Source organism: Schistocerca serialis, chromosome 5 (assembly GCF_023864345.2).
Source record: "Schistocerca serialis cubense isolate TAMUIC-IGC-003099 chromosome 5, iqSchSeri2.2, whole genome shotgun sequence".
NCBI lineage: Eukaryota > Metazoa > Arthropoda > Insecta > Orthoptera > Acrididae > Schistocerca > Schistocerca serialis.
This window is the reverse complement of record NC_064642.1, coordinates 506,829,193-506,852,185: the sequence shown is the minus strand read 5'-3', so window position 1 is coordinate 506,852,185 and position 22,993 is coordinate 506,829,193. Positions and strand designations below refer to the sequence as shown.

The 22,993-nt window shown below is 42.8% G+C and overlaps 1 protein-coding gene across 1 annotated transcript in view; it reads left to right on the top strand.

Annotated features, from left to right (window-relative positions):
- Positions 1 to 2,044: 2,044 nt before the first annotated feature.
- Positions 2,045 to 22,993, top strand: part of LOC126480704 (uncharacterized) — a 477,291-nt gene continuing 456,342 nt past the window's right edge. Inside the window, exon 1 of the mRNA XM_050103949.1 lies at positions 2,045 to 2,169. The gene's annotated coding sequence lies outside the window, so the exon portion shown is untranslated. The remainder of the gene's footprint in view (positions 2,170 to 22,993) is intronic.

Below are 22,993 nucleotides of genomic sequence, written 5' to 3'. Positions count from 1 at the left end.
TGTAAACAAACATAGCAACATCGTACCTAGCAACAACGCAGGTTCCATGGCACAAACAAGTGTTGGTGCGAGACTTTCCAAGATACGATATTTCATAAACGACTCGCACTGCTGGCCGCTGTGGCCGAGCGGTTCTAGGCGCATCAGTCCGGAACCGCGCTGCTGCGACAGTCTCAGGTTCGAATCCTGCCTCAGGCATGGATGTGTGTGATGTCCTTAGGTTGGTTAGGTTTAAGTAGTTCTAAGTCTAGGGGACTGATGACCTCAGATGTTAAGTCCCATAGTGCTCAGAGCCATTTGAACCATCGGCACGCACTAGAATCCTGCAAAAAACACCACTGACATTCTAATTTATTCTACTTTTAGTTTGTTAATGTCAATAGGAATTGTTCCATTTAAAATGTGGTCGTTTGCACAAAAAATACTCTTTCTAATTATTATTAAAATCTGATTCGCTAACAGTATGAGCCCCTGACCACCAATCCATTCTGTGAACACCTAGCGTCAATACCACTTTCCATTTCCGCAATATCTGAGGTGCAAGTTTTACGTCATTCAACCTGTATTGACGGTTTGACTATGCTATTTGCTGTGTACATAGTTCCGCATAGACAGCACGTACACAACTTTCCCACTAGAGTGCGCACCGCCATGCACAGTAGCACAGGCGCAGCGCTCGTCTGTCTCCGCACTACGAGATGGCGCTGCCATAGAGACGGACCAAATTCTGCATGCGCCGATCCGCGTATTAATATGTAACGCAGCCAATGAGATTGCTGCTAACTTAGAACCTTTTCTCCTCGTGGATCACACTTGCGCAGTGATACATGAACGCACGAGGTATTACAACGAGTGTACAGACCTCCAATTAATCAGCCTGCATTTGTCTGCACCAGTCTGTACCAGTCTGCATTAGTCTGTACCAGTCTGTATGAGTTGTACATTTGTCTGTACCAGTCTATAGTAAAGTTTCAGTCTGCGCCTAATAAGATTACCATATTCCTGTACATAGCCATGATGATAAATGTGTAGACACTTTTGTCAAGTATCAGTGACATATGTGAGAATAAGATTAAGGTACCAATACAAAGGAACTTCAGATTGTCAATTGTAAATAGCATCCAGAACCAAGTTAAGTAATTTTTATGCTTGTTATTATTTTAATAAATGTGAGCGAAAATTAATCAAGTTCTGTTTAAAGTTGGTCACCGTCAACCTGCTACTCTAAGCGTGCAAGTGGCATTTCTATCGTCTGACCTAACAGCAGAAGATAAACACGCCACGATAAGACCACGAGACATATTGCTGACACTCGCCTACTTCGTTAGAGCGACAAGTCAAATAATCTGATGGTGTGTGTACTGAAGGTGTTACAGTACGCACACCACACTATTGAACATGTGAGGGTCCCTAAGACAAACCCATGCGCGCCAGTAGCCCAAAACCAATATGTACATAAATGTGTTCTATCTCGGAGACCAATCGGGATAGGTGATATGTTCATATGGAGTTTTTAGCTTCAACTGCGTGTTCCTGCGGTATCCGCGAATTTGACCATTGCTCCTGGGACCCACTGTATTTGGGGGAGACTGGGACACAGTAATCATCTCCCCCTGACTCCCGATCCAGAAACGAATCTCGTATACGTGGCCGAACAGTGCAGAGCAGAAAGTACGGCCTCTCCTCCTCCGCGACGTGGACTCGACCACGCTCCTCCGCGGTCAAGGGAAACCCAGCGAGGCGCAGTACGATGTGTATAATGACAGAGGCGGAGGTCGGAGGGAAGGGGGAGGAGCATTCCGGCCCGTGGCTGCGAGAGGGCGCAGCGCAGCGGCGGCAAGGTGGGAGCGGCAGCGGCAGCGGCAGGTAGGGCGACCTTGGGCCGCGGCCCGGCCCGGCCCGGCGCGCTCAGTGCGGCCTCAGCGCCCGTGCCATGAGTAGCTGCTAGCAGACGCTCGCCCGCTATGCGCTCGCCTCTCCCCGCCGCGGCCGCGCCGCTGCTGCTGCTGCTGCTGCCGCTGCCGGCTGCCCGCGCGCAGGACGCCGCCGACGCCAGCTGCTCGTGTGGCGCCAGCGCGGCCGGCGCCGCCGTGGGCACACTGGTGGCCGCTCTGGTCGTGGCCGGCGTCGCCCTCCTGCTCTGGAGGCTCTACTGGCGTGGCCGCCGCGGTGAGTCCGCGCCGCCGCTCTGTTTGTCAACACCCCCCACTGGCGGCGGATACGCCCACGTCTCGCCCGCCTCACCTCGGGGGTTGCCCTCAGTTGCAGCTACGACCGACGGCAACCTCTAACAAACCGCGCCAGATGCGACTGACGTCATCACCCACCTACTCTGTGCTAATTTTTACTGCGGCAAAGGACCGTGATAACAACACTCTCAGTGAATCGGCAGTTATTCTTCCTTGTTCGTGGAGTTCGAAAGGAAGTGCACAATGGGCGAGTAGTCGTTTCAAACGACCGCAGGTTGCTGTTGGCCACTACCAGCAACCACCTTTCCCACTTACGAGGACACCACCCGGCAATCGGATTTTTGTAACGTGTTGTATTTGTGGTACGTGAACTGAAATAAGAATTAGTCTAAGCACTTCGATGCAACTCTAAAAAATTCTCGAGAAAGCGACTTTGAAGATTTTCAAGTAACAATTCACAAAAGTTAAAGCAATTTCGACGACTGGCCGGGCTACTCTTTTAGTAACGTTGGAGAGCAGCAATTGGGTGCTCAGTAGATCGCTGGGTCGAGTCTCACTATGATCTTTTTTCCTTTTTATTTATTTATTTTTTTTCGTTCAGTTCAAATACCTGCATCATTTAAACACAAAATTGATCAAGTTTATCCTAATTAACACATACTTCATCATCATTATTTATGAAAATGCGTGTCTTATCTAGTGGCCGAGCGGTTGTAGGCGCTTCAGTCTGGAACCGCGCGACCGCTACGGTCGCAGGTTCGAATCCTGCCTAGGGCATGGATGTGTGTGATGTCGTTAGGTTTAAGTAGTTCTAGGGGACTGATGACCTCAGATGTTAAGTACCATAGTGCTGCGAGCCATTTGAACCATATCTTCTTGTTTCTAATTACATATTGCACCCGAAGTTCCAGTTTACATTGCAAACACAAATTCTTCGTTGCCGATTTTTATAAAATAATGTTAACAAATTTGTAATTTTTTTTAAATTCGGACAGTCTTTGTTAACAGTCTTTTGTAAAATATCGATAATTAAGAATTTATATTTGCAATGGGTGTGATATGTAATTAGGAACAAGACATGCAGTTTTTATGGATAATTGTAATTAAATATGTCTCAGTTAGCATATATCTGACGAAAGCGAGTTTCGAACCAGCCTTCCATAGATTACCCGAATAACTTTCTCTGACCCTACCGAGTGAGCAACAGAGCCCAATGGGGGAAAAAAAAGTCTTAACTTCTGTAAATTATAGTTCCTCGCAAATCTTTGAAGTCGGTTTTCTTGAGAATTTTTGAGGGTTGCATCGGAATCCTTTGACTGATTGATATTTTATTTCCGAACTTCACATATTATAAACGTAAAACGTTACAAAAATACGATTCTGGGTGGTTTCGTTTACAGCCAACACTCTTCTTGTCACTGACGACACGGCAGTCTGTAGGAGGATGTGAAGTTGAAGTATAGTATTTTGCTGGCAGGCTCCTTTCGCTGCTCTGTCAGCTTCGTCATTCTCCTCGATTCCCACGTCTGCAGGGACTCCAGCAGAAGACCGCCTCTCTCGAAGGATGGAAGTGATCCTCTCTCGCCTTCGTATCGGATACTGCACAATGACGTAGGCATATCTCCTGCGCCAAGAAGACCCGCCGGAGTGCAGTGTTTGTGGCGTCACTCTCATGGTCCACTGTGTTTTAACGTCCTGTGTGTTGTACGGTGATAAGAGGGAAGCCTTTGGCATACCGAGGGACTTACCACTCCCCTCTCCCCCTCGTCTTATGTGGCTATGAAACAACAGCACGAAAATTGTTGCCGTTTTGTGTGACACCGAGACTTCTGCCCAATTTAATTGAACGGAGGTTTTAATGAGTTTGAGTGGGTTGATCATGCTTTTATTTCCGCGATTCCTCCTTACTAACTTCCACTGTTTTATTAATTATTTTAACGTATGACAACTGTACTACTAGACCTGTTAGAAATCGTATGTGACGTTTCCTGTTGCTGTAACTATCGTTATATGGCATTTGCTTTTCGTTCTAACAAGGTAATACTTTCTTACCAGTACCACTATCTTTTGAAATGGTGCTGATAACCAAGCTCTTTAGCGCTAGACAATTTTAAATCCAGCTATCCATTCTTTATTCGTAAACACGTTTATTTGCGGTTTCGTCGTATTTACGCGATTCAGAGTGCAAGTAAGCGACTACACTTTACCGTAATAAAGTAACATTCCCCGCACATTTCGCATGATACGTGTTGTGTAAGAGAAACACCAGTAGGAAACGCAGGCATTGCCTGCAGGGAGGGAGCTGTGACCGTTTCAGTTAACGTACACGTACAGATAAACAGCCATATGTCGCGTATTATGTGAATTATTGATTACTTTCACTCGTCGGACATGAGCATCGTCACATATTCATTGATTCATTGCCTTAATGACAATTAGAGATTTAATCCGTCAAGAGATACTGGTCAATAAATATACTGCTGGAACTACAATGTAACTTCTTTTTCTCCTGATTAATTAGAATGAATACTTACCTCCCCTTACCTCTCGGTGAACTTAGGAATAAATAATAAATTATCAGTTTTATTAGTAATTATTCACAAAGACTACATGCTGACAGGTTGTTACGCTGGCAAAAACATTGTGATTTAAAGGGTTGAGTCACAATATGTAGTGTTGATTGTGATCGCTGTCTTAAAGCTCTAACTTGTTGCCACCAGGGCAATGAATATCTAACGATGCTCGCGTCTGGCTCGCGAAAGTAACCAATAAATCACATATTATTGTGGTTATCAAAATGCCCCATGAATATTGTACCTGGAATCACGTGGAGTTGAATAGACGGTCTGGAAAAAGCAGTAAAAAGAAGTTCGCTGTCAAAAAATGGCAACTGCTTTCAGATTAACACAAAATATTTATAGTAAAAAATCACTTTCTAAATACGGTAAACTTAGGCATTACAGCGTTGTAATCGAACCTCAATGTCTTTTTGGAGCATAAACTTTAATTTTAAATAGAAAGAGGGATACTGAAGAAATTCAAAAGAAAGAAAAGTTATTAGGAAAATATTATGCTCCAAAATTACTGCTGGAAGAGCTTATAGTGTAAGAAGTACTAAGGAAACAGAAGAATACACAGACATACATGGGGGCGTGAGAAAACGAAGACTTAAATTTTATGGGTACACTAAAGAATGGAACCCACTAGGTTGACAAAACAAACAGTAGAATTCTACGAGAACAGAAGTAAGGCCAAGACTGAGGCACTTAAATGGATCGCTGCGATTCAGGAGGCTCTTAAAGTAGCCGTTATAACTCAGGCAGACGTTACAGATATAAAAACATTCAGACAAAAGATATCTGATTGGAACGTTGGTCAGAGGGAAATTGGACTGGAACACCGTGGGCTGATGAAAGAAAGAGACTTCATTCTGAAAGGATGAAGCAAAATTGAACACAAGGGAAGGCCAACCACCAAAAGCAACATTGATTGATTGTATCTCGCGTGGTCCTACTGGATCCATACGTGAATTTAAAAAAAGGTGAAAAAATCGCAGTAGACGACCTGTGACTGTTTTATTTTAACGTTAAAAACTTGTAACGTTCCTAACAAACGTTTCCAAATGAAGATGAGCTTCATAGGCTCAAAGGCCTTATTAGGAGGTCTAATGAAGCTAATTAGAGATTGGCTCTGAGCACTATGGGACTTAACATCTATAGTCATCAGTCCCCTAGAACTTAGAACTACTTATACCTAACTAACCTAAGGACATCACACAACACTCAGCCATCACGAGGCAGAGAAAATCCCTGACCCCGCCGGGAATCGAACCCGGGAACCCGGGTAATTAGTGATTGCCGAGTTACTGAAACTAACGCACCCATCCTATGTTTACTTTCATGATGAAGGTGGAAAGTGACAGTTTTGTGTGTGTGCGCTTATTCTATCTGAACTGCGAGAACGTAGCTAATGACCTTATACGAAACAACTTATTAGTTATAATGAAAAAGCACAAAATTGTGCAAGTGCTACAGTATCAGTTTATTCGGTTAAGCCCTTTTTAGCTTTCAAGGCCATCATCCGATTATGATCGACAATCTTCATCAAAGAAGATAGTGTTTCATGACAACAATCATTTATCATATAATGGTGGCCTTGTCATGCGAAAACTTTTTAACCAAATAAACCGATACCGTAAAACATCCACAATGTCATGCTTTTCATTTATAACTGATGGTCGTTGTTTCTTCCGGAACACTCCACTACACTGGTAGAGGAAAAACACCGCTGACACCCTTTTAATACATTTGCCTAAGCCAGGAACATGCGGCCTCAGATGACCTCGTGATGGAATTGTGAAATGGAGTGAGTTTATGCAAGACATTTCGAAAAAGTTGTGTTCTCCATAGACAAGCCGGAACATTGTCCAGAAACTACGTCAGGTGCAATTTGTCTCTCCTACTTACGTATTTCATCTCCAGGAAGGAGAATAATGTGTACCTCTCAGGCCGCCCATGATGTTCTTCTCATGTGTCGTATGTACACTAATAGCTCCACGTGCTGCTCCAAACCAAAACGGAACACTGTGATGCCCTTCTAACCACGGACACTGGTCACGCTATACTCGGCAGTACCGCTGTTTATTTGTTTGCATCGGCAGCACTACAGAGCGAGACCGAGCCGTGCGGCTTTACTTGTTTGGGGGGGGGGGGGGGTTCTCAGGATAGATAGCGGAGTGGACCTATATAAGGATGACCGTAGATCTCTCACCGGCGTATCATGCATTATATCACTGACATAAGTGAAATTGCTTTTTTGTTTGCAGTGGTGGTGGAGACGTCTCGGGAACTTTACTGTTGTGTCTTGAAGCGGTTACCAACTCGGACGTGTTTCACTAATTCAGATTGCTGCCATATAAGTCAACATTCATTTTATAATAGAACGGTGAATCTACCTGAACGTTTGATGTCTGCTGCAGACCTATGTAGCTCATGGCACAGGTGCCTTTCAGGCGGAGGACTGAGAAAAGTAAAAGAGGGGGTGGGGGGGGGATGGAGGAGGAGATACCTGGGTTTGATGCGGCGATAATCGAAGAAGTGCCACTGGCACCAGACGTCCACAGAAGTGGTTACAAACAGGGCGACATTTTTGCCAAGAATACCTTTGGTGTCAATGACTTATATACTTATACAATGACTTATATACGTATCCATCGGACTCTTTCTTAACCAGCAGTGTTGCTTATGAATTTGAAATGTAAACGCATCGAAACATGTCTTCGATTCAGTGACCGGAACTGACAAGTAGTTGGTAACTGCAGAGTATAACTTGCTGTGATTCTAGGAGAGTTACGTAAGTTTGTAGTTACCTTGAGACGATTTGCCTCACTAGTTTTTACTGTTACTGCCAAGACACCATTTTAAAAAAATTCAACTGTTTTTTGTACATAAGCATTTACTTAGTCAGAGTAGTGGCATCTTCGGTCACTGCTTGATGATAAAATTGGTTTTTAAGGTTGAAAATCAAACTGTGTTTCGTTCCACTAATATTTATTACGAATCGTTTTGTGTTAGGTAATCACTAGGTAGCAGTTGATGAACGTCCACAAAAGACTCTAGTATTCAAGAAACCGATCGTGGTCACTAAATGGAAACTAAACAAATACACATACTCCTTGATCATGACATTAGATAGGAAATATCAAATCTAGTGCTCATAATTTCTCATGTATCAAATAAACCACAACACTTACGGGCTTGGTGTTTGCAACATTATCGGAAAGATGTTGCATTTCAGTATAAATATCAAATGAACTCTGATTGCTAATTTACATACTTATTGACACAGAATTATTAGTCTGACTAGTGGCAAAACACCAATGCTAATATTTCTGTATCACTGCGTATATATTACCGGCAATTAATCCACATGTGATATTTGCAGTGAAATGTGTATCTTGTTTAGTGGTATCTATTTACTACACAACTTATGGACTCTAAACTTTTGCACTTAGCTAAGACATTATTGTAACATATTTCATGCATAACATGAGTGATTATCACTATGCACTTTATTTGACGTTTCTTACCTAATGTCATGATCAAAGATTATTTGTATTGCTAATAATGCAGGGATCCAAGGTCTGCTTTCTTCTATAGTGGTGTCTCTTGTAGTCAGTTGTTAACCGATAATGACCTAATAAATCGAGGAGAGGAGTCTCAGAAACAAGTTTTAGTGGAACAAAACTCAGTTTGGTTGCTTTTCACCTTCAAAATTTTACTTACAATTCATAGCTGATTTCCAGTCTATGCCAATACGAGATGGTGCTACACATTATTGCACTGCATTATTTAAAATCAATGTTTATTAAATTTGCCCTATAGGTAAACAGTGTTTTACGAGATTTAATGTGAACGCTGCTAGTTTTGTGCAATATTGTTGAAACATGATTTGCAACTTATACTGCAGTTAAAACAAATGTAAGGGAACTACCATAGGAATTCGGTAAGGAATACGTTAGAAAACTGTATGTAGCAAGGGATCTAGAGATAGGGTTGGATATGAGACTGGTTACGACTACACAGTAAACAGAAATTTGGCGCCCCTTCTTCCGTTATTTATTTCATGTTAGAAATTCATGGAGTCTTAACTGTGAATGTTTGATGTTAGGCTTGACCATGACCTTTCTTAATGTAGCTGAAAGTGCAAACTGCTATGACCAGTTACATATATTGTTGTAGTTTTCACTAAGTATATAGGAAGATTATACAGCCGTCATCAGTGTATTTAGGTCAGTTATTAAGGCATGGATATACTACATGTAAGTCTTTTGGATAACTTGATACTGTCTGGCAGCTGAAGACAAGTTCTTTTACTAGAAAGTCTTATGAGTGGTCTGATTGCATATGTGAACAGCCTTTCAGTGCTTGCAACTTTGTGATAAAATGGGTTATGCCATCGCTGCCAAATAGCGCCACACGTTACCCGAAAGTCGCACATACAATACATCCGAGCCTTGTTGCTCATAACTGACATAAATTCAACTGTTGATGAAGGCAATCTTCCGAAACATGTTACGAAAAGACTAATGTGAATGGTTACAGTAACTTGTAGTTTCAATTAAACCACGGAATTCATCTGAGCCAGTTGGCGAGAAAATATTCTTCAAGGACTGCGGACATATTCGAAAAGAGCGTGAGAGTATTAATGTAGACGCAACTACTACGAATTATGCTTCAGGACGAGCGTTAGTGTATTAATCGTATAAACGCTACTTCAAGAACGTCGAAACCGACGAAGAAACGAAACTATGCGGTGGTAGTTCCCTGCCGGAGCAGCCACGAAGGAGGGGCTCGGTACTGCTACAGGTAGGTGTGTGCAGGGACTGTAGGGCGCCTGTGGTGATGGAATCGCGCCGGCCCGTGGCAGGGGGTACAGGCGGGGGTGGGGGTGGCGTGGCCGGCGTAGCGTGTCGCCGCACCTGCTGGTGTCTCCGTGGTCAGCGCCGTGGGAACAGCCCCGCGCTGCTCGCTTCTATGTCTCCCACCTGCCTCTGTTAGGTATCTCGTCGCACACCACTCCGCAGACATCTCCAAATTACACACCAATATCCTTAACGTCGGGATGCCGCAGAATTTGGCAACACCCTCACGGAATGTTTCAAGTGGCACTAGGGTATAATACACTGTGTGATCAAAAGTGCCCGGACATCCCCAAAAAACATACGTTTTGCATATTAGGTGCATTGTGCTGCCATGTACTCCGTATCAGCGACCTAAGTGGTCATTAGACATCGTGAGAGAGCAGAATGGGGCACTCCGCCGAACTCACGGACTTCGAACGTGGTCAGGTGATTGGGTGTCACTTGTGTCATACGTCTGTACGAGAGATTTCGACGCTCCTAAAGAGCCATAGGTTCACTGCTTCCGATGTGATAGTGAAGCGGAAATGTGAAAGGACGCGTACAGCACAAAAACGTACAGGCCGACCCCGTCTGTTGACTGACAGAGACCGCCCACAGTTGAGGACGGTCGTAATGTGTAATAGGCAGACATCTATCCAGACCATCACACAGGAATTCCAAACTGCATTAGGATCCACTGCAAGAACTACAACATTTAGGCGGGAGGTGAGAAAACTTGGATTTCATGGTCGAGCGGCTGCTCATAAGCCACACATCACGCCGCTAAATGCCAAACGACGCCTCGCTTGGTGTAAGGAACGTGAACATTGGACAATTGAACAGTGAAAAAACGTTGTGTAGAGTGACGAATCACGGTACACAATGTGGCTATCCGATGGCAGGGTATGGGTATTGCGAATGCCCAGTGAACGTCATCTGCCCGCGAGTGTAGTGCCAACAGTAAAATTCGGAGACAGTGGTGTTGTGGTGTGGTCGTGTTTCTAATGGAGGGGGCTTCCACCCCTTGTTGTTTTGCGTGGCACTATCACAGCAGAGACCTACACTGTTTTTAAAGCGCGTTTTCTTTTACATATTCCTTTTGTTTTACATATTTCTTAGCAAGTAACATGGTATTACCAGACTGGAGACTGCAATATACTACTGGAGAATCGATCGTGTTTGACACTGTGAAAGTCTGTGTGTCTAATAAATGCCAACAAACAGTATTTACAATGTGCCTTTCTGTACCCTGTGGCATTTTCTTGTAGGTGGTATAAATCATTGGACAGTTTGTAGGACAGTTATTGTGCTTTGTTTAACGTAAGGCCCTGATGAAGGCTAGCTGCAACGCTGGCCGAAACGTTGGCGCATTTTAAATTATGACGATGCGGTCTGATACCCTGAAGAATTTTATTGAAGGAGTGTTTTACAGTTTGTTTTTTGGGGCAACAAGAATTCACAAAAACTGACTGATGGACAACTTCCAGACAGTCAAGGTTGAGAAAACACCACAAATTATGTTCTGTCTGCATAGTTTTAATTTTTCACCTGTAAACTATTTGGAAATTCTTAACCCAGATGCCCACAAAGACAACATAAGTATTATACATAAGTGTTGAAGAGCAATTCGGGGATGGCAATTGCATCTTTCAAAAGGATCGGGCATCTGTTCATAACGCACGGTCTATGGCGCAGTGGTTAGACTTCAAATAACATCCCTGTAATGGACTGGCCTGCAGAGTCCTAATGAAAATCCTATAGAGCACCTTTGGGATGTTTTTGGAAAACCGACTCCGTGCCAGGCCTCACCGACCGACACCGATACGTCTCCTCAGCGCAGCACTCCGTAAAGTATGGGCCGCCATTCTCCGCGAAACCTTACAGCACTTGATTGAACGTATGCCTGCGAGAGTTGAAGGTGTCATCAAGGCTAAGGGCGGGCCAACAACATACTGAATTCCAGCATTACCGATGGAGGTCGCTACGAACTTGTAATTTTCAGCCAGGTGTCTGCATATTTTGATCACATAGTGTACGTGCGCACTGAGGGATTGTAGTGTTAGTGGTTCAATTGTCACGGTCAGCGGCGATCAGATGGTGCTCAAGAGGTCGGTCTGTGCACCATCTGTGTTGACTTTGTAGGCAGTAACAATCCTCAGTTTAGAAGTGACAGTGTTTTTTTTTTTCTTTCTAGGGTCCAAACATGCCCCGTCGACGAATACATTCTCCTGTAGAACAGCTTCAGCCATTTTGTCGGGGTCGTACTATGTGCTTGCGGAAAGCTGGATGGACGTATCGACGGACTGCTGCACATGCTGGGCACAGTGCATCGGTGGTTTGTCGTTGCTTTCAACTGCGCTCTGTGGGACATTCCCACACCTGTGGAGCAGGTCCTAGACGTCCAGGCAGTACAGACACGCCTCGAGATCGACGCATTGTGCGAGCGGCAGTAACCGACCTAGTATCATCCAGGGACAAAATGTTGCACCTGCTGTGTCGTCAGAGACCGTTGGGAGCCGTCTGCTTGCAACAGGATTGGGAACACCTGGCCAGGCTGCCACTGACACCACAACACTACCAAGCATGACTACTCTGGTGTCGTGTAAATGTGTGAAAACTCAATTTCAAATCCCAACAAACTGTTGTACGCGGGTATTTGTACGACGATATTTTCAAATGTGGCTTAGGTATTGTAGTCATAGGAACAGAAATACAAAGATAAGGGTTTAACGTATCGTCGATGACGAGGTACACAGATAAGAGAAGGATGGGGAATGAAATAGATCTTGTGCTTATCAAAGGAACCCCCCCTGGTATTTCCTAAATCAGATTTGGGAAATCATGGGAAACGAAACTCTAGATGGTCGTTCTCCCGGGTATGAGCTGTAACCTTGCTATCCCTTCAGTATTCTTGCGAGAGACCGTAATTAAATATACCTAATTATAGCAAATAGCTTGAATTCCGAAGAATATAAAGAAAAAGAACGTAGCAGAGTCTACAGCTAATCGTTATGATGATACGCAAATGTGATGCTCTAACAACTACGGTATACAAATTTATGTAAATGAAAAAATTAATTTTGATTACAGAATGAGAATTTCACTCTGCAGCGGAGTGTGCGCTGATATGAAACTTCCTGGCAGAATAAAACTGTGTGCCGGACCGAGACTCGAATTCGGGACCTTTCCCTTTCGCGGGCAAGTGCTCTACCGGCTGAACTATCCAAGCACGACTCACGCCCCGTCCTCACAACTTTACTTCTGCCAGTACCTCTTCTCCTAGAGCACTTGCCCGCGAAAGGCAAAGGTCCCGAGTTCGAGTCTCGGTCCGGCACACAGTTTTAATCTGCCAGGAAGTTTCATAATTTTGATTACTTAGTCGAATTTCCTACTAATTATGAAACTGCAATTTAGTGAAATTTTTCTTATTGAGTGGAAATAATACTGTGACCAGTCACACAGTGGACACTCATTTCTATATTGACTGAGTTAGTTTCAATCTGAAATTACATAACAATTAATGATACACACGCTGGAGCTCAACTGAATATGCAAGCTATCACTGAACTGATATATTCATTTAGTATTATTTTCAGTACTTTAGAATTATTTAAAAACAAAATTCGCTGACTTATTGCCTCAGGCGACCCGCTAATGATTAATAAACATGACCTCAGTATAATATTCGCTGCCACTGACTCAAGTAACAACTCTTCCACATGATGAAAACTGATTACCAAAAAACACAGTAATTAAGTGTGAAAGACTTCACAATCAGCAGCAACACACAGGACAACGCTGAGAGGATGAAGAGGAATATTCGATACTAGTTGTCGGATTTGATAAATATTGTGGGAAACATGCAACAAACGTCGGAAACAACGTGAGGATTATAACGGCATATCAATGGCGATTTTTTTCAAACGGGCTAAGTAACATATGAGTCTGTCACCACAACCAGGTCTTTTTTGCTTTCACATTCGTTGGCTTCGCGAACTAAAATTAAAACTGTGGAAATACGCACCAGGTGACGTCACCACAGCCATTACCATTACGTCACTACACAACGCCGACGACTGTAGCCCGATTGAGTGCCGACTGCTGTTCGTTCGCGCAGCTCGACGGACGGACGGGGAGTGTATTGTTGCCATCTCCACACGGTAGTTGCGGTATGCGCTTCCAAGGGCTTCCCGCTTGATGAAATTATCCTGCAAATTATGTCTCTCGCTTGCTTATGTAGAATCTGTTGCCTATCATCACCCTCAGCGATAACAACTTGCAAAAACCAGGGCACTCAGAGAACTAACTGAATGCTCATTGGTTGTCGGAGAATGCGTGACGTGGTGTGCAGAACGAGCCTAAACTAGACACCCATTTTTCGTGACTTCATCTATAGTGCTTAATATTTCTCTTGACCCCGTCGAAATACGATAGTGAGGATCGATACAAAAAATTACTAAACATACGAAGTCGAATAATATGTCTGGTTTAGAGATTGGCATGTACTATATCTATTCCAGATTCACTGCTTGTAGTTGTTCATTAACATGCCTTTTTTAAAAAAATCCTTAATATTGTCATAGTATCAAATTCATTAAAAGATTTGATTAACCATCAATATTTCTTTATGAAAGTAAGAGAAAATTTTTACTTTACTTTATAGCAGATTTAATACTTCAATATGAAAATCTTTCTTTCTGTTTACAATGTGACAGTTATTATGATGACAGGGTGTGGACCCAGCTTATGATAATGATGAGTTAGGTAAAAAGTTAACGTATTATTAATATTGAAGTTGTACACATCCAATATATTGTCCCATGAATTTTAGAGTCTAATTGTTTGAGACCTTACAGCCTGGGGTAAGGTAAAGCTGCTGGGGAGATGTAATAGTTCGGCGGCAACAATTACTGTAGCGTAGGCTCTTCTTCCAGTTGTGGATAAGTTTCAATATGTTGTGATGCAGTTTGTTGGCCACACAGTATACTTAACAGTTTTGTTGAAACTTCTTCATTAATTAACAGTGTGCTGTGGCCAATAAACTGCCTCACATTAAAACCTTACTACATGCATTGGCACCACTTCGCTACATATACACTCACAGAACACAAAAATATCATAAGTGCAAGGTCTGTGTTACGACACGAAAACAGCGAACGACACCAGCGCTTCAAGTGACCTAGCAATGAACTTTGAATACGAGAAATATGGTGGGAAAAATCCGCATTTTTAATTCGAAATACGCGGTTTAGATGACAATATCTTTTTTAATTATTCATCATCGATAGGCCTCGTAGTCTAGTACTTTTCCTGGGAACAGGAAGGTATTTGTAGCCTTGCAAAGTTATGTATTCGAGCTATATGAATAAAAACTAAGATAATTTTGTAAATAACATTATGGTCACCTTCTGACTGTAAAATTATTTATTTGTAAAACCTGACAATTCACTTTCGACTGTGTGGTAATTATCAAGTGAAAATAATTGAACTTTAGCACATGCAAAAACCTAAAAGTTATCTGACGTAACGTGACGCAGAAACTGTTTCACCTCATTGTGTTCCTGATACTGCTACTTGTTTGTACTGCCCTCTTTAACTTCATTGTAAAAGTGCTGCTCGTATTCTGCTAGATTATTACTCGCATTGGATGGAGTAAATGATTCCATATTTATGAAGATAGTAACTATTCCCGAAAGAACAGATACCATTGATGACCCTGCAGCTTCTCTAGAATAAATGATAATTAATTGAAACCCTCAGCTGCCGACAGGTGTTGATATACCTCAACGGGGACAGCTAAAAATGTATGCCACGACCGGGACTTGAACCCGGGATCTCGTGCTTACAGGCAGACGCGCTATTCATCTGTGTCCACTGTGGCTCAGATGGATAGAGCGTCTGCCATGTAAGCAGGACATCCAAGGAGAATTCCATGGCAACAGCTTTGGACAGAATTGGTATTCAGTTTTATTACGGTACATCTAGTAGCGGAATAAGTATGTAATTCTGCTTTGAATGGTGTTGCTTCTTACAACTGAGCATGCTTTGTAGTGTTAGTGGCTAGATCATTCTTCCTTGCTGATGCTAAAAATATTGTAATAATTATGCGAAGAGTGTTCATATATTGCTAAGACGTATTATAAACAATAAATTTTAGCAGAAACCATCCTCCCAGTGGATATTTCAAAACAAATAATCTCTCATGACTAGTATGGAATTACGTTCACACTATACCTATACCATACAGTTCTATGTACCAGTTGACATCACAGCAGCTGAAGAGTGCTCCACCTACCATCTTCGAAGGATGCCACGGGTCTGATGATGGTCATGTGATATGACCGAAACCGGTCACCTATGTTCTTGTAGCATACGTGGTGCGATCAAGAGTGAATTTTCAAAAGAAAAATTTTTTTACTGAAATAAATGTTTAACGATTTCTGAGTGCGTGATTAGGCAAGACCTAAGAGTATAGCTTGAACGGCTGCCAGTGAAACGAGGAACAATAACATTCATGTTATTACTTGTCATAAATATTTCGCTGTTTATTTCCGAAAACGCGACGATTTCAGAGTGTGTGGTTAGGACACCTTTAATTGTTGCGATTAAAACAAGCAGCAATAAAATTAATATTCTTCGTTTCCACTAATACCGGTAATGCTTCTTGGTCGTTACAATTTCAGCTTTCAACTCGAATGCGCAACTTTTTTAATATTCACGTTTGCAAATAAAAAGCTTACCTACGTGTTCTTTACTAGTCCATAAACGTGTACAATGAGGAGAGCCGCAAGGCATGCTATCGTACGTATCTTATGCATGTCAAACAAAGAAAACGGTTACTGAAATGTCAAAGAAACAGAACTGCATAGAGGCGTACCTCCATGCAGAATGGAGTTTTCGTTTTCTTAGATTGCCAATACATTAGTTTCATTGTAGTTTACTAATCTTCTCGCTTTCAAATCTTACCTATGATGCGTCATTCAGCGTGTGACCAATACCAACAAATTACAGGGTAAAAAAAATATAATTTTTAAACATGTTTTTTTAGTAATGACAGCCTAACCTGTGTACCATTTAGGCCTATATTTCCAACAGTAGCCTGTTTACTTCTTTTCTCGGAATATTTCTCGTCAGTAATTCTGTCAGTTTTTCAGGAATAACAAAACATATCATCACTGGAATGTACGTCTACTTTAATCATCTGTTTCATTTTACTTTCGAATTTCATTTTTAAGTTTTCAAAGTATAGAAGCCTATACCATGCTTTGAGGTATATCAATAGTGAGTTAGTTATTTTCATGTTCCACGTATCATTTGCACGATAAATCTTAATGATGTGGAACGAGTCATTTTAACATAAATTTTTTGTAAATATGTCTCCATGCTGATCATTTATAGATTTTCTGTTTTTAAGTAATTAAAGATATTAATCAGTAATTCCTAGTCAACACCATTTACACGTTACAATAATAGTCTTGTGGAGAATAGGAGGAGTTGTCAAAGAGAAATGTTTTCAGTTTAGTTTCAGATTTTGCTTTTGTATCTGTCAGGCATTTTATGTCACTGTGCAAGTGATAAAAACTTTTGGTTGCAGCTTTGTGAACCCCTTTTTGTGCTGCAGACAGCCTTAATGTGGCGTAATGAAAGTCAATGCGCACTCGCGCATTCATACAATCATACACACAAAACTCATATACACATGACCGCTATCTCCAGCTGTTCTAGCCAGAATCTTCTTTAAAGAGGGGGAAAATGTGAACAATAAATAACTATAGGCGGGAGAAATCAGGGCATGAGGTGCTGCACCAGCAACCTGTGCGGTCATGTAGCTGTGAGTTGTGCAGGGACAAGACCTCGACACAGTGTGGCTCGTACGTCGGAAGGTTGCCTGTTTGGAAGGCAATGAAAAACACAGGAAAGAATAAACGTAATCAGCGGAACAATGATTCATGTACAGAAAAGAAAATATTGCTTGAACGCCTCCATTTACGAATGAAATGTGATTCCCTTAAGCTTTACATTGCATACGCAAGCTGGCATTTTTGACGAAACAACAACGTCTCCACACAATGAAAGCACCGGGTGCTATTTGGGATACGACCATAAAAGTCGATAGAAATCCGCAACGGTCGAAACTGGGCACAGACACGTCAGAGTTACGTCACGGGGAAGTATCACCGCGGAGAACAATGGAGGCATAAATGCGGAGAACCTAACGTTTTGGGCCCTGCAAGGTGGCGGACGTCGGCATCAAGTCTGTGACGTAATGACAACTCCTATCTTCTTTTCTTGCTTCCATGGAATATCTCCATAAAAGTTTGACCCCGTGCACAGATTTATTTTCGCTCGCTTTTCTCTGTCAAGTGGTGTCCAATCTGCATCACAGCAAACTTCAGATTCTCAGATTCTATTACCACACAGACTATATCTTTGATTTTATACAAAGCAAGATCCCTGACATTGAGAGCGTGTCTATTTTAGAACACTTATAAAATCAGTCACTAATAGGAAAGTCAATTCTGATTGTCGTTAACGAAGAAATAAATGGAGATGTTTGCATTCATGATTGATTAACAATGAAACATACAAGGTAAATATAACGTCTCAAGATGTGAAATACTGTGCTCTAGTGTTACTTAGAGAGTCTTGCTACCGCACAACCTTACTCGTTTGTGGTCACTGAAGACTACGTTTTCGCGTTTTGTGAATTGTACAGTTTCACATTTCTGGTGACTGTTCGAGATTACGATTTACACTACTGGCCATTAAAATTTCTACACCAAGAAGAAATGCAGATGATAAACGGGTATTCATTGAACAAATGCATTATACTAGAACTGATATGTGATTACATATTCACGCAATTTGGGTGCATAGTTCCAGAGAAATCAGCATCCAGAACAACCACCTCTGACCGTAATAACGGCCCTGATACGTCTGGGCATTGAGTCAAACAGAGCTTGGATGGCGTGTACAGGTACAGCTGCCCATGCAGCTTCAGCACGATACCACAGTTCATCAAGAGTAGTGACTGGCGTATTGTGACGAGCCAGTTGCTCTTCCACCATTGACCAGACGTATTCAGTAGGTGAGAGATCTGGAGAATGTGCTGGCCAGAGCAGCAGACGAACATTTTCTGTATCCAGAAAGGCCCGTACAGGATCTGCAACATGCGGTCGTGCATTATCCTGCTGAAGTGGAGGGTTTCGAGGGATCGAATGAAGGGTAGAGCCACGGGTCGTAACACACCTGAAATGTAAGATCCACTGTTCAAAGTGGCGTCAATGCGAACAAGAGGTGACCGAGACGTGTAACCAATGGCACCCCATACCATCACGCCGGGTGATACGCCAGTATGGCGATGACGAATACACGCTTCCAATGTGCGTTCACCGCGATGTCGCCAAGCACGGATGCGAGCATCATGATGCTTTAAACAGAACCTGGATTCATCCGAAAAAATGACGTTTTGCCATTCGCGCACCCAGGTTCATCGTTGAGTACACCATCGTAGGCGCTCCTGTCTGTGATGCAGCGTCAAGGGTAACCGCAGACATGGTCTCCGAGCTGATAGTCCATGATGCTGCAAACATCGTCGAACTGTTCGTGCAGATGGTTGTTGTCTTGCAAACGTCCCGATGTGTTGACCCAGGGATCGAGACTTGGCTGCACGATCCGTTACAGCCATGCTTATAAGATGGCTGTCATCTCGACTGCTAGTGATACGATGCCGTTGGGATCCAGCACGGCATTCCGCATGACCCTCCTGAAGCCACCGATTTCATATTGTGCTAACAGTCATTGGATCTCGACCAACGTGAGCAGCAATGTCGCGATACGATAAACCGCAATCGCGATATGCTACCATCCGGCCTTTATCAAAGTCGGAAACGTGATACGACGCATTTCTCCTCCTTACACGAGGCATCACAACAACGTTTCACCAGGCAACGCCTGTCAACTGCAGTTTGTGTATGAGAAATCGGTTGGATACTTTCCTCATGTCAGCACGTTGTAGGCGTCGCCACCGGCCCCAGCCTTGTGTGAATGCTCTGAAACGCTAATCATTTGCACATCACAGCATCTTCTTCCTATCGGTTAAGTTTCGCGTCTGTAGCAATTTTAATGGCCAGTAGTGTGTAAGACCAGAAATGCTGCAGTTGACACATCTCTGCCTACAGCTCAACGGTTTGCTGTAAAGGCCATGTGCAGCAGTCGCTGACTCCTTCGAACGGTTTTTTTAATAAGTATTTTAGTATACGAATGAAGGACTGTGCCATCCTCAATTACTTAGACTCATTTATTTCTGTAGTGATTGACCAGCTACTTATCGTGAAGTTTGCCTCTGTGCACTGCGTGCGGGAAGTTTTATGCTCGTGTTCCACCGAAATTCGCTCAGAAAAGAGAGTGTGTAGCGTGGAGCCACGCGCGTCTGTCGGAAGAATGTACGTGGGCGCCGCGGCGTGCTGTACAGAGCGCAGCAGCGAGGTGGGATCACAGCCACAGCCACAGCCAGGGCGCCGTGCTGCGTAGCGCGCCTGCCGCCGCGGCCGTCGGTTTCTCCTTGACTGGCCGACTTCCGCGTCACGGACGAACCACCGTGCCCTTGTAAGGAGGAGGAGAAAAAAAGCTAAGGAAGCAGACCTGTAATATGCAAGTGTATCATTAGTCTCAAGCTCGATCACGGCTGTCGTGCACCGAAGGACTTATTCGCAGCTTTCTGTGTGTAGTGTCGTCTGCAGGACGTGGTTAACCTTTCATTATAAAATACATATGGCAGCTGAGGAAGGCTCTATGTCGGAGCAGCTGTTTACAGCGGTGAACTCCAACAAGGCAAATGGCTTTATCTGCGCATATACCTATTCAATACTTGATATACAATGACTTTGTCCCTGGAACGAGCATGTGTCATTCTGGATGGAATTGCTTGAACGGTATAATCTACTAAAATAAGGTTTTTACCTAGCTAATTGTCTTGAAGTTGGCTTTGCTGTCTTCTCATAGAGGTATGACAATACCGCGGGTCCACTTTGTACACTGATGCTAGGATTTTGAAAATCTGGTGAATCTGTATCTATGAAACCAAAAAAAGATCTGCACTTTGAATAGTTGTATTTTAACTCTTTAAACATCGGAACAACAAAGCCTAACAGTCATTTGCTTCCATGAGCTGCTTCCTACCTCATCACGCACACATGTCTCCATTTAACACAACTTCCCACCAGGTCTTCACCGAAAAGGTAGAAAGAGAATCTCTAAAAAGTACAAAGACACTCTCTGAGCTAAAAAAGTTAACTCATTTTCAAAGACCTTAACCGAGAAATACCAAAACTTGGTAAATTTAGATTTACAGATTTGGTATTCAATCTTCAAAATTTATTCTCAGTGCATTATATAGTAATAGTTGTGCATAAGATAACGAATTTTAGCGGGTAGTGAAATTATCGGTACCCGACGGTTTCGAGAGAGTAAGATTATATCTCAGGCTTGGATACATCACAGCTACTGCTGTAAGTTACTACTCTTCTGTGATTCAACCTTTTTTAATTACCTTGATGTTCTGTAAACGTAGCTTGTAAGTTCAAGTAGTGGCTGTTTTTCGGTAAATTTGATGTATCTATATTCGACGTTATACAGGATGCGTCATAATTAATAGCAAAACTGAAACGCTTGAAAGTACAGAATAGTAGAATCAAAAACGCTCCAGTAAACACGGGTCCGCGAATGAACCGATTCCGAGATAATCGCGAATCGTGTGGTCACGAACAGCCACTTATTTCTCTACGAAATACTGTTCTAGTCAGTACAAATTTTTTTGAAGCGTAAACATTTTGATTAAGTGCTAGTGTGATTCTGCTCTAATTTCAGCCACGGTTTACCCTAACAAGGAATTTAGCACGTTACATGTAACAATTTATTGTACAGTCGCATATGTTAGATGAGGTGTTCCACATGTCCCCACATTTCGATTCGTAGTGCATTCGTCCCTGCAGTGTGATAAGATTTCTTTCAGGCAACCCCTGTTCATCTCGTAAATCTTGAAAATACTGCAGTTTGTTGATACAGTTCTTCAACCATTTCGAGGGCACTGCTGTAAACTTAGCCTCTGAGTTGACAGCACACATGAAAATGCAAAGCCTTGAGGGCAAGTGGGCGTGGAAGCCAGGATACAATCACTGCTCGACCTATCCATCTTGAACCATACCGGCAAGTTGTATGTCGTCTTCCATTAGGAGCAAAATCTGCGGTGAGCTATCATGAATCTACCACACTCCTCAACTTCACGCAAGGCGAATATCCTGAAACACTCCTGGAACATCCCACCGCTGAAACCAAAGGTACGCCCTTCCATCGGGTTTTCTTGTAAGAATGTGTGGTTCAGTGGGACGACGTACTTATAACCTCATATTCAATGAGAAATGTTCCTGATGTGTCGACGAACAACTCGTGGGTTTCCGTCTAATTTGACTCAAATTATACGGGAAAGTAATCGAAAGGCTTTCATTTCAAATGTATTTGTACTAATTAGGACAAAATTCCGGATTAACCCCCACTAGTATCTCTAGGAAGTGACAGTGACAAAAAGAATGAATACCAACGCAAGATTAACATTCTAAAAGTCGGAGCGCGGAATGTTAGAAGTTTGAACGTTGTAGGGGAACTAGAAAATCTGAAAAAGTAAATGTAAAGGCTCAGACTAGATAGAGTGAGTGTCAGCGAAATGGTGGTCATCAGTCCCCTAGAACTTAGAACTACTTAAACCTAACTAACCTAAGGACATCACACACATCCATGCCCGAGGCAGGATTCGAACCTGCGACCGTAGCAGTCGCGCGGGAGTGTCAGCGAAGTTAAATGTAGAGAGATAACAAGTTTGTTGTCAGAGGAATATACGGCGTTATCAACAATGCAGAAAATGGTGTAACGGAAGTAGGATTCATTACGAACTGGAAGGCATGGCACAGAACGAGTTACATTGAACAGCTCAGTGATACTATTATTTTAACCACACTCGACAGCAAACTAGCACCGTTAACAATCAAACAGGTGTATATACTGACTTCCCAAGCAGTAGATGAGGAGATAAAGAACTTGTGTACGAGGATATTGAACGTGTAAGTCAGTATGGAAAAGGAGATGATAATCTAATAGTCATGGGAGGACTGGAACGCAGTAGTAGGGGAAGTAGCAGAAGAAAAAAATGCCGGAGAAGAATGGGCTTGGTAGCAGGAACGAGAGACGAGAAAATCTAATAGAGTTCTGCAGGAATTCTTGTTACGTCACGAAACAAAGTGCGATACAATTTAGTTCACCGTCTGCAACATGGGAAGAGATGGCCTGCTTCAGGCACCACGTCACAGACCACTCCATACATCAAAGGCATAATGCCGATGATCTTCAA